The sequence below is a fragment of the Mustela erminea genome, chromosome 14 (genome assembly GCF_009829155.1).
Source record: "Mustela erminea isolate mMusErm1 chromosome 14, mMusErm1.Pri, whole genome shotgun sequence".
In the NCBI taxonomy this organism is placed as follows: Eukaryota; Metazoa; Chordata; class Mammalia; order Carnivora; family Mustelidae; genus Mustela; species Mustela erminea.
Genome location: NC_045627.1, coordinates 14,580,517 through 14,592,613, shown reverse-complemented (window position 1 = coordinate 14,592,613; position 12,097 = coordinate 14,580,517). Strand labels below are relative to the sequence as shown.

The following is a 12,097-nucleotide window of genomic DNA, read 5'->3' as shown; positions in this document are numbered from 1 at the left end:
ATAAAATATCTTCATTTACATATCATTTCTATTAACTTGTTGTTTATATTGTAACGATGTTATTCACTTCTTTGGCAGAGAGAGAGAAAACGCTCCCAAGTAGGCCGAGCGACAGGCCGAGGCAGAGGGAGAAGCAGGTGCCCCTTCCCTGAGCAGGGAGCTTGACTCAGGCTGGATCCCAGGGCCTGGACCTGAGGCGAAGGCAACTTCTTAAGCAACTGAGAAACCCAGGTGCCCCAGGTAGAAACTGTTGTAAAGAAATCACATTATATTTGCTGCCTGTAAGTGCCAACTATCCCCTGGGTTGTTGCCAAGGAGTTCTTGACAGTCACTTTCCAAGAGACCCCATGGCAGTGGCCAGGCCCGCAGGGACTGAAGATGGATGTGGCCCCCTGCATGCCAAGCTCCCGGGAGTGCACGCACAAGGGGTGAAACCAGCAGAGAGGTTTTGGGTCCAAACACTCCAGAGTGCACAGACTGACCTCGGCAGCAGGGTCCTACCCAGCTGTCAGCTGCCTCATCATCTGTGTCCATGCAGGGACACCACATGTGCGTGCCATGTATGCAGGCCCCGGAGGTGCCATCTGGTGCTGGAGACGACCCACTGTTCACAAAGGGCAACCCTCCCTGCAGACCAGAAATGGAGAATGGGGGGCAGGCAAGAGGGAGGTCCGTGCACTAAGGGCCTATGAAATCGAACGCACACAGAGAATTCAGGGTTTTCAAAGGTATCTCTCTGTCCCCTGCAGAAAGGGCACCTTGCGATCCACATTAATGCAGCTCACTGAAAAATGACAGACGTATATTTGCATCCTTAGCTCGTGGCTCAGGCAGTCCGCCCCACAGACAATACTAGGAACCCTTGGCTCCAAGGGGCTCCTGGAAGGCACACAGGGCCTTCCTGGGGAGGGGAGCCCTGCAGGAAGCCCTTTACATATTTTCCTACTTTTTAAATTACTTATCTATTTTCTATCTTTTCGGTGAAACAGTGTTCATTGTTTTTGCACCACACCTGGTGCTTCATGCAATACATGCCCTCCTTAATACCCACCACCTGGCTCCCCCAACCTCCCACTCCCCGCCCCTTCAAAACCCTCAGGTTGTTTTTCAGAGTCCATAGTCTCTCATGGTTCACCTCCCCTTCCAATGTCCCTCAACTCCCTTCTCCTCTCCATCTCCCCATGTCCTCCATGTTACTTGTTATGCTCCACAAAGAAGTGAAACCCTATGGTAATTGACTCTCTGTGCTTGATTTATTTCACTCAGCATAATCTCTTCCAGGACCGTCCATGTTGCTACAGAAGTTGGGTATTCATCCTTTGTGATGGAGGCATCCTACTCCATAGCGTATATGGACCACATCTTCCTTATCCATTCGTCTGTTGAAGGGGGGCATCCTGGTTCTTTCCACAGTTTGGCGACCGTGGCCACTGCTGCTATAAACATTGGGGTAGAGATGGCCCTTCTTTTCACTCCATCTGTATCTCTGGGGTAAATACCCAGTAGTGTAATTGCAAGGTCCTTTATCGACAGAGCAGGCAGGACTTGGGGGAAGGGCAGAGGGAGCAGCACTCCCCCTGAGCAGGGAGCCTGATGCTAAGATTGATCCCGGACTCCAAGAGCAGGACCTGAGCCGATGGCCAATACTTAAGTCACTGAGCCACCCAAGAACTCTTGGAGAGACTTTGTGAAACAATCTCGCAAAAATAGGAGTTTTCCAGAGTAGCAGATAGGAAAATGAACATTTCAGTCTCCTAGGTGCCCTCAGGAGTATCCTTTTTTAATGTCCAAAAATGCAGGTAGTTAACATACAGTGCAGTATTGCATTCTGCAGTACAACTCCGGGACTCCTCACTTCTCTGCACCACTCAGAGCTGACCACAACAAGTGCCTTAATTGCCCATCATCCATCGACCCCTCCCCAACCCACTTCCTTCCATGACCCCGCAGTGTGCAGGGATGCCTTCACCCTCAGAGATCTGTCATGAGCCATCGCCACGGTGACCTGATGACATGCATCCAACGTTCCATTTCAACTGTCATTCTGTGAGCCGAGCCCCTGGCGGTTGGGTGAACAGGACTAAAGGTCCCCACGATATGGAATCTTAACTGCTGTTTTACAGGTATGTGCCTATCGATTTTCTCAATTCTCTTCTCTCGAGCTGGCTGCCTCCCTTTTACAGAGACCGGCTTCTTCTCTTTGGCTTTTCCTCTCCAGCCTCTGATTCCTCCTCCCGGTTGGATGCCTGTGTTTGTTCGTTTGTCTGGGTGATTTCATTGGGATTTCGTGGGGAAGCTGCCTTCCTTAAAGCGCTCCGACGTTCAGAAAACCGTACTCTTTCTGAATGCCCATTTTAGACACAGTCCTACAGGGACAACACACAAGTCACACGCCACACTGCTGTCCCTGGATCAGGAGAATCTTGGTGCGACCCAGGCACCACATTTGAGGGGAACGAATTGCCGGTCTCCTCTTCTCGATGGACATGACAAAATCGGAGAGGAAAGGTCAGAGGTCGAAATGCAGCTGTTCTTAGGAGAGACGCTGGAGGATAGCGGGGTGGTCTCATGGGTTGATGTGAAGGGTTTCACGGGCCGTCTGCTTGATGCCTGGGAGTGCACGGGAACGGGCTGTGCCACCGGGTGGGTGGACAGAACACACGGCAGCTGCACAGTGGACTGTCTCCTGCTCTCAAAGGTACTGCTGGGCTGGGTTCTCCAGGCCCAGCTTAGGGAGGGAGACAGGAGACTGTCCGCTAAACCTACAGTCTCCAGAGGGGATCAAGAGACCTGAGAGTAGACAGGGGATGCTGGCGAAGAATGAGAGAGCAGGGAGGGACTCACTCCAGCCAGGGTAGCCTCACTTCCATCCAGCCTCCTCAGAGCAGTCCGCACGGCAAGAGCGGGAAACTCAGCATCATTCGTCTCCTTCCTGAAACCAACCACTCCCAGCCCACATGGCCACCTACATGTCCGTTTGTACCATCGACTGCTCCTCGGGACTGGCAAGCTCAAGGCAAGCGAGTTCTCAGCCGGGTCCTATGCGACTGTTGGGAGTTTGAATCAGCTTGGGAGCCAAGCAGAACCCCAGGAGCCTGGGCTGCAACTGGCCTTCAGGACGGCCTTGGGCGACTGTGCTGACCTTGCAGAGAGGTGAGGGAACGTGTCTCATGCTACCCGTTCCTGGTCCTTCACTAGGGCCCCATTGGGCAGAAACCACCACCTAGTTGATGTCAGGGCCCCAAACACAGAGGTGAGTGAGGACTGAGGCTGGTCTCGTGGCCCTCGCTCTCCCCTACAGACACAGTGGCACAGAGGGATTTGAGACTGTGAGGGCAGCTCTTGGTTCAGGGCTTCAGGACCTTTTCTCAGGGGCCGTGGGTTGGTGTCAGTGGCTGGGGGATCTCTGGCCACAGGGAAACGACGACTTTCCTGTCCCAGATCCATCCTTCATCAGGGTGGCAACTCTGGACGGTCCCTTCTGCACCCTACATTTCAGGGCCCTCCACTGTCCTGCACTGTAGCTTCACCCACAGCTAGCCGTCTAGCTGAGTCCCTAGGCAGTATGTTCCGCAACACCTGCGGAGCGGTGGGAAGCATCCAGTCCTCCCCTAGGTACTAGGCGCTCTTTGGACTCAACCACTTGGAACACTGTGGTGGCACACTAACGTCCAGAGGGCCGGAGGGCAGGGAAACAGGGCACAGAGGGTAGGTGTGGCTGCTCAATGGATGTGACCGAGGCCATCACGTGTGCTCATGGCACTCTGTCGCGTTTCTGTCCTGTCCCTGCTCCATACAAGCCGTTGCCCACGGCACCTGTGGGTGTGGGAGGGGGCGGAATTCAGAGCACAGCACACGGTGACCTCTTCCTAAGTCCCACCTGGAGGGAGGAATGCCTGCTGGGCAGCTGGCGAGGAGGGGCAGGAGACGGATGGACTAGAAGGAAAGGACGTCCAATCCCCCTATGGGCTCCTGACGACAAGGTACTGACACTGCTCTCTATTTCTGTGCGTCTCACAGAAATCTGTGCGGAGTGTCTCCTCGAGGATGTGGAGACGCCCCCACCCACGCCGTCCCCTCCACGAGGACCCGAGAAGAGCGTCCGGTTCTCTTTCCACAATGATGTCTACACCATCAAGGACCCCGAGGAAGTTACCTTGGGGATTGACTCATTACGTTGATTGGAGATGCATTCTTTCCTTCAGTAGCACAGACGTAACCGAAGTTTTAAAACTGCTGAGACAGGGGGAGGAGTCAAGATGGCGGAGAAGTAGCAGGCTGAGACTACTTCAGCTAGCCGGAGATCAGCTAGATAGCTTATCTAAAGATTGCAAACACCTGAAAATCCATCGGCAGATCGAAGAGAAGAAGAACAGCAATTCTGGAAACAGAAAAACAACCACTTTCTGAAAGGTAGGACCGGCGGAGAAGTGAATCCAAAGCGACGGGAAGATAGTCCCCGGGGGGAGGGGCCGGCTCCCGGCAAGCGGCGGAGCAACGGCGCACAAAATCAGGACTTTTAAAAGTCAGTTCCGCTGAGGGACATTGCTCCAGAGGCCAAACCAGGGCGAAGCCCACGCGGGGTCAGCGTGGCCTCAGGTCCCGCAGGGTCACAGAAGGATCAGGGGTGTCTGAGTGTCGCAGACCTTGCGGGTATTGGAACGGGAAAGCCGGCTACAGAGACAGAGCTGACAGTAAGCTCACAGCTCGGGGTTACCTTGAACCGGTCGCAGGCTCGGTGAGCTCGGAGCGCGGCCGGAGGTCAGGCAGAGGGGAGTAACTGGGCGCTGTTCTCTGAGGGCTCACTGAGGAGTGGGGCCCCGGGCTCTCGGCTCCTCCGGGCCGGAGACCAGGAAGCCGCCATTTGTATTCCCGTCCTCCACAACTCTAAGGAAAGCGCTCAGGGAACAAAAGCTCCTGAAAGCAAACCCGAGCGGATTACTCACCCCGGCCCTGGGTAAGGGCAGTGCAATTCCGCCTGGGGCAAAGACACTTGAGAATCACTACAACAGGCCCCTCCCCCAGAAGATCAACAAGAAATCCAGCCGAGACCAAGTTCACCTACCAAGGAGTGCGGTTTCAATACCAAAGAGAACAGCAGAATTCCAGAGGAGGAGAAAGCAAAGCACGGAACTCATGGCTTTTTCCCTGTGATTTTTTTTAGTCTTGCAGTTAATTTAATTTTTTTCTTTTTCATTTTTTGTTTTTTTTCTCGCCTTCTGGTAAATTTTTTTTTAACTTTTACCTTTTTCTTTTTTAACGTTTTTTAACTCGATTATCCAATATGTATATTTTTTTCTTTTTTATCTTTTTCTTATTTGTTTTTGTTTTTTTAATTCTTTTCTTTTCTTTTTTTTTTTTTTTCTTTCTTCCTTTTTGAAACTCTTTTTATCCCCTCTCCCCCCTCACGATTTGGGATCTCTTCTAATTTAGTTCAAGCATATTTTCCTGGGGTTGTTGCCACCCTTTTAGTATTTTACTTGCTCCTTCATATATTCTTATCTGGACAAAATGACAAGACGGAAAAATTCAACACAAAAAAAAGAACAAGAGGTAGTACTGAAGGCTAGGGACCTAATCAATACAGACATTGGTAATATGTCAGATCTAGAGTTCAGAATGACAATTCTCAAGGTTCTAGCTGGGCTCGAAAAAGGCATGGAAGATATTAGAGACACCCTCTCGAGAGATATAAAAGCCCTTTCTGGAGAAATAAAAGAACTAAAATCTAACCAAGTTGAAATCAAAAACGCTATTAATGAGGTGCAATCAAAAATGGAGGCTCTCACTGCTAGGATAAATGAGGCAGAAGAAAGAATTAGTGATATAGAAGACCAAATGACAGAGAATAAAGAAGCTAAGCAAAAGAGGGACAAACAGCTACTGGACCACGAGGGGAGAATTCGAGAGATAAGTGACACCATAAGAAGAAACAACATTAGAATAATTGGGATTCCAGAAGAAGAAGAAAGAGAGAGGGGAGCAGAAGGTATACTGGAGAGAATTATTGGGGAGAATTTCCCCAATATGGCAAAGGGAACGAGCATCAAAATTCAGGAGGTTCAGAGAACGCCCCTCAAAGTCAACAAGAATAGGCCCACACCCCGTCACCTAATAGTAAAATTTACAAGTCTCAGTGACAAGAGAAAATCCTGAAAGCAGCCCGGGTAAATAAGTCTGTAACATACGATGGTAAAACTGTTAGATTGGCAGCTGACTTATCCACAGAGACCTGGCAGGCCAGAAAGAGCTGGCATGATATTTTCAGAGCACTAAACGAGAAAAACATGCAGCCAAGAATACTATATCCAGCTAGGCTATCATTGAAAATAGAAGGGGAGATTAAAAGCTTCCAGGACAAACAAAAACTGAAAGAATTTGCAAACACCAAACGAGCTCTACAGGAAATATTGAAAGGGGTCCTCTAAGCAAAGAGAGAGCCTACAAGTGGTATATCAGAAAGGAACAGAGACCATATACAGTAACAGTCACCTTACAGGCAATACAATGGCACTAAATTCATATCTCTCAATAGTTACCCTGAATGTTAATGGGATAAATGCCCCTGTCAAAAGACACAGGGTATCAGAATGGATAAAAAAACAAAACCGATCTATATGTTGCCTCCAAGAAACACATTTTAAGCCCGAAGACACCTCCAGATTTAAAGTGAGGGGGTGGAAAAGAATTTACCATGCTAATGGACATCAGAAGAAAGCAGGAGTGGCAATCCTTATATCAGATCAATTAAATTTTAAGCCAAAGACTATAATAAGAGATGAGGAAAGACACTATATTATACTCAAAGGGTCTGTCCAACAAGAAGATTTAACAATTTTAAATATCTATGCCCCCAACGTGGGAGCAGCCAACTATATAAACCAATTAATAACAAAATCAAAGAAACACATAAACAATTATACAATAATAGTAGGGGACTTTAACACTCCCCTCACTGAAATGGACAGATCATCCAAGCAAAAGATCAGCAAGAAAATAAAGGCCTTAAACGACACACTGGACCAGATGGACATCACAGATATATTCAGAACATTTCATCGCAAAGCAACAGAATACACATTCTTCTCTAGTGCACATGGAACATTCTCCAGAATAGATCACATCCTCGGTCCTAAATCAGGACTCAACCGGTATGAAAAGATTGGGATCATTCCCTGCATATTTCCAGACCACAATGCTCTAAAGCTAGAACTCAACCACAAAAGGAAGTTTGAAAAGAACCCAAATACATGGAAACTAAACAGCATCCTTCTAAAGAATGAATGGGTCAACCGGGAAATTAAAGAAGAATTGAAAAAAATCATGGAAACAAATCACAATGAAAATACAACGGTTCAAAATCTGTGGGACACAACAAAGGCAGTCCTGAGAGGAAAATATATAGCGGTACAAGCCTTTCTCAAGAAACAAGAAAGGTCTCAGGTACACAACCTAACCCTACACCTAAAGGAGCTGGAGAAAGAACAAGAAAGAAACCCTAAGCCCAGCAGGAGAAGAGAAATAATAAAGATCAGAGCAGAAAACAATGAAATAGAAACCAAAAAAACAATAGAACAAATCAACTAAACTAGGAGCTGGTTCTTTGAAAGAATTAATAAAATTGATAAACCCCTGGCCAGACTTACCAAAAAGAAAAGAGAAAGGACCCAAATAAATAAAATCATGAATGAAAGAGGGGAGATCACAACTGACACCAAAGAAATACAAACTATTATAAGAACATACTATGAGCAACTCTACGCCAACAAATTTGACAATCTGGAAGAAATGGATTCATTCCTAGAAACATATAAACTACCACAACTGAACCAGGAAGAAGTAGAAAGCCTGAACATACCCATAACCAGTAAGGAGATTGAAACAGTCATTAAAAATCTCCAAACAAACAAAAGCCCAGGGCCAGACGGCTTCCCGGAGGAATTCTACCAAATATTTAAAGAAGAACTAATTCCTATTCTCCTGAAACTCTTCCAAAAAATAAAAATGGAAGGAAAACTTCCAAACTCATTTTATGAGGCCAGCATCACCTTGATCCCAAAACCAGACAAGGATCCCATCAAAAAAGAGAGCTATAGACCAATATCCTTGATGAACACAGATGCGAAAATACTCAACAAAATACTAGCCAATAGGATTCAACAGTACATTAAAAGGATTATTCACCACGACCAATTGGGATTTATTCCAGGGCTGCAAGGTTGGTTCAACATCCGCAAATCAGTCAATGTGATACAACACATCAATAAAAGAAAGAACAAGAACCATATGATACTCTCAATAGATGCTGAAAAAGCATTTGACAAAGTACAGCACCCCTTCCTGATCAAAACTCTTCAAAGTGTAGGGATAGAGGGCACATACCTCAATATCATCAAAGCCATCTATGAAAAACCCACCGCAAATATCTTTCTCAATGGAGAAAAACTGAAAGCTTTTCCGCTAAGGTCAGGAACACGGCAGGGATGTCCATTATCACCACTGCTATTCAACATAGTACTAGAGGTCCTAGCCTCAGCAATCAGACAACAAAAGGAAATTAAAGGCATCCAAATCGGCAAAGAAGAAGTCAAATTATCACTCTTCACAGATGATATGATACTATATGTGGAAAACCCAAAAGACTCCACTCCAAAACTGCTAGAACTTATACAGGAATTCAGTAAAGTGTCAGGATATAAAATCAATGCACGGAAATCAGTTGCATTTCTCTACACCAACAGCAAGACAGAAGAAAGAGAAATTAAGGAGTCAATCCCATTTAGAATTGCACCCAAAACCATAAGATACCTAGGAATAAGCCTAACCAAAGAGGCACAGAATCTATACTCAGAAAACTATGACGTACTCATGAAAGAAATTGAGGAAGACACAAAGAAATGGAAAAATGTTCCATGTTCCTGGATTGGAAGAATAAATATTGTGAAAATGTCTATTCTACCTAAAGCAATCTACACATTTAATGCAATTCCTATCAAAGTACCATCCATCTTTTTCAAAGAAATGGAACAAATAATGCTAAAATTTATATGGAACCATAAAAGACCTCGAATAGCCAAAGGGATATTGAAAAAGAAAGCCAACGTTGGTGGCATCACAATTCCAGACTTCAAGCTCTATTACAAAGCTGTCATCATCAAGACAGCATGGTACTGGCACAAAAACAGACACATAGATCAATGGAACAGAATAGAGAGCCCAGAAATAGACCCTCAACACTATGGTCAACTAATCTTCGACAAAGCAGGAAAGAATGTCCAATGGCAAAAAGACAGCCTCTTCAATAAATGGTGCTGGGAAAATTGGACAGCCACATGCAGAAAAATGAAATTGGACCATTTCCTTACACCACACACAAAAATAGACTCAAAATGGATGAAGGACCTCAATGTTCGAAAGGAATCCATCAAAATCCTTGAGGAGAACACAGGCAGCAACCTCTTCGACCTCAGCCGCAGCAACATCTTCCTAGGAACAACGCCAAAGGCAAGGGAAGCAAGGGCAAAAATGAACTATTGGGATTTCATCAAGATCAAAAGCTTTTGCACAGCAAAGGAAACAGTTAACAAAATCAAAAGACAACTGACAGAATGGGAGAAGATATTTGCAAACGACATATGAGATAAAGGACTAGTGTCCAGAATCTATAAAGAACTTAGCAAACTCAACACCCAAAGAACAAATAATCCAATCAAGAAATGGGCAGAGGACATGAACAGACATTTCTGCAAAGAAGACATCCAGATGGCCAACAGACACATGAAAAAGTGCTCCATATCACTCGTCATCAGGGAAATACAAATCAAAACCACAATGAGATATCACCTCACACCAGTCAGAATGGCTAAAATCAACAAGTCAGGAAATAACAGATGCTGGCGAGGATGCGGAGAAAGGGGAACCCTCCTACACTGTTGGTGGGAATGCAAGCTGGTGCAGCCACTCTGGAAAACAGCATGGAGGTTCCTCAAAATGTTGAAAATAGAACTGCCCTATGACCCAGCAATTGCACTATTGGGTATTTACCCTAAGGATACAAACGTAGTGATCCAAAGGGGCACATGCACCCGAATGTTTATAGCAGCAATGTCCACAATAGCCAAACTATGGAAAAAACCTAGATGTCCATCAACAGATGAATGGATTAAGAAGAAGTGGTATATATACACAATGGAATACTATGCAGCCATCAAAAGAAATGAAATCTTGCCATTTGCGACAACATGGATGGAACTAGAGCGTATCATGCTTAGTGAAATAAGTCAAGCAGATAAAGACAACTATCATATGATCTCCCTGATATGAGGAAGTGGTGATGCAACATGGGGGCTTAAGTGGGTAGGAGAAGAATAAATGAAACAAGATGGGATTGGGAGGGAGACAAACCATAAGTGACTCTTAATCTCACAAAAGAAACTGAGGTTGCTGGGGGAGGGGGTTTGGGAGAAGGGGGTGGGATTATGGACATTGGGGAGGGTATGTGCTTTGGTGAGTGCTGTGAAGTGTGTAAACCTGGTTATTCATAGACCTGTACCCTGGGGATAAAAATATATGTTTATAAAAGATAAAAAATTAAATAAAAAAAATAATAAAATGTTTTGCTGCTAAGAAAAAAAAACTGCTGAGACACATTGTCCTCTGATTTCACTGGTAGCCATTTCCCTCTATGCCGTCCATCCGTCCCCTTTTAAGTCCACAAGTCACGATGAGCTCCTCATTCAAACTGGATCCAAGGGGCACATGAAAAAAGTGTCTACTAGCTGAAGGGATGGATCTTAGGTCTTTCTGGAACACACGGGTCCCTACAGGTCTCCCCAGGAAACATGGTTCTTAGATGTGTAGGAAGGAAGAGACTATGTTTTCCGCCAGGAACGCTAAAGAAAAATGGACCAGAATACGACAGGAGGTTTCACGATGCCCCCCCTCCACTTCCGCCCATTAGCCACATCTTACATGGGTGTGCTACGTAACTTCAAAGCAACAAAACGACTTCACCACATTTGGGGAACTCAAGTACCCAGTACATTCCACGTGGTTACCGTTCTACAAACGGGGCCAATGCATTTGGTGATGTCTTCTCATTCTGGAAACAGACAGAAATCTGCGCACTAATGTCTCACACAGCTGGGTTCCCAATAGCCCCAGACAGGCACTGCCCCCAAATCCATCATGGGAGGAAAGAACACATTCAATGGCATCCATACACATCATGGAGTGCAATTCAGGCATAAGAAGAAACAAAGGTTTCCAATATTTTACAAAACAGATGGATCCTGGAAACCTAACACGCATTTTGAAAGCAAGCACACAAGGAAAGAGGTACACTACACGATCCCAGGCTTTGAGGACACTCCAGTAGGGACATTCGTAGACCCAGAAAGTGGAAGGGACGGTGCAGGGAGGAAAGGGGGAGGGCCGGTCATGTTGTCTCGGGTACAGAGGTGCCATGAGATAGGATGGCAACGTTTTGCCCGTAGATGGCAGTGTGGTCTACAAAGCATCACGGATGTCAGCAGTGTCACTGAACGGACACGTACTAACAAATACAACCGTCCCCAGTACTTAGATTCCATCACCGAAAAACCCACTACTCCAAGGCACGATAGAGGAGCGATAGGGTCACACAGCAGAGGTGCAGGGGAGACAGCTGAACAGGCCCCATGACCAGCTGAAGAAGTGGAAAGCTGGCTTGGCTTCACAGTGGGCAGGAGGGATCAGGGGACTGCGCCCTGAAACCCAGGGAGTCTTGAGTGTTTCCCAGACATACTCTGAGAGTTCCCACTGGTGACATCCCCTCCGTTAGATGAAGAAGGAAATGAAGGTTTTAAGAAACTGCCCCTTTCCATGCTCCACATTGAGTCCCAGGCAGGATTTGAACCCAGGGCTTCCAGCATTATGGGCCTGACCTCACGAGAAAGTTGCATCCAGATGCTTCAGAAGAGACTTCTCAACTCTGAGGTTACATGAGCCTTTTTACCCAGGGGGAAACCTCCTCCAACCCAGACAAAAGCTGGCTGGTACTGGGAGAATCCTTAGTGCCAAGGCACAGCATCATCAGACAACAGATGCGGGACAAGCC

The 12,097-nt window shown here is 46.4% G+C and overlaps 1 long non-coding RNA gene across 1 annotated transcript; it reads right to left on the bottom strand.

The window, feature by feature from the left end:
- Positions 1-3,771: 3,771 nt before the first annotated feature.
- Positions 3,772-10,891, bottom strand: LOC116573485. Its single transcript, XR_004278825.1, has 2 exons — positions 10,638-10,891; positions 3,772-4,233 (listed from the first exon to the last, which is right to left on the bottom strand). It is a non-coding gene; the product is annotated as an uncharacterized LOC116573485 (long non-coding RNA).
- Positions 10,892-12,097: the final 1,206 nt, after the last annotated feature.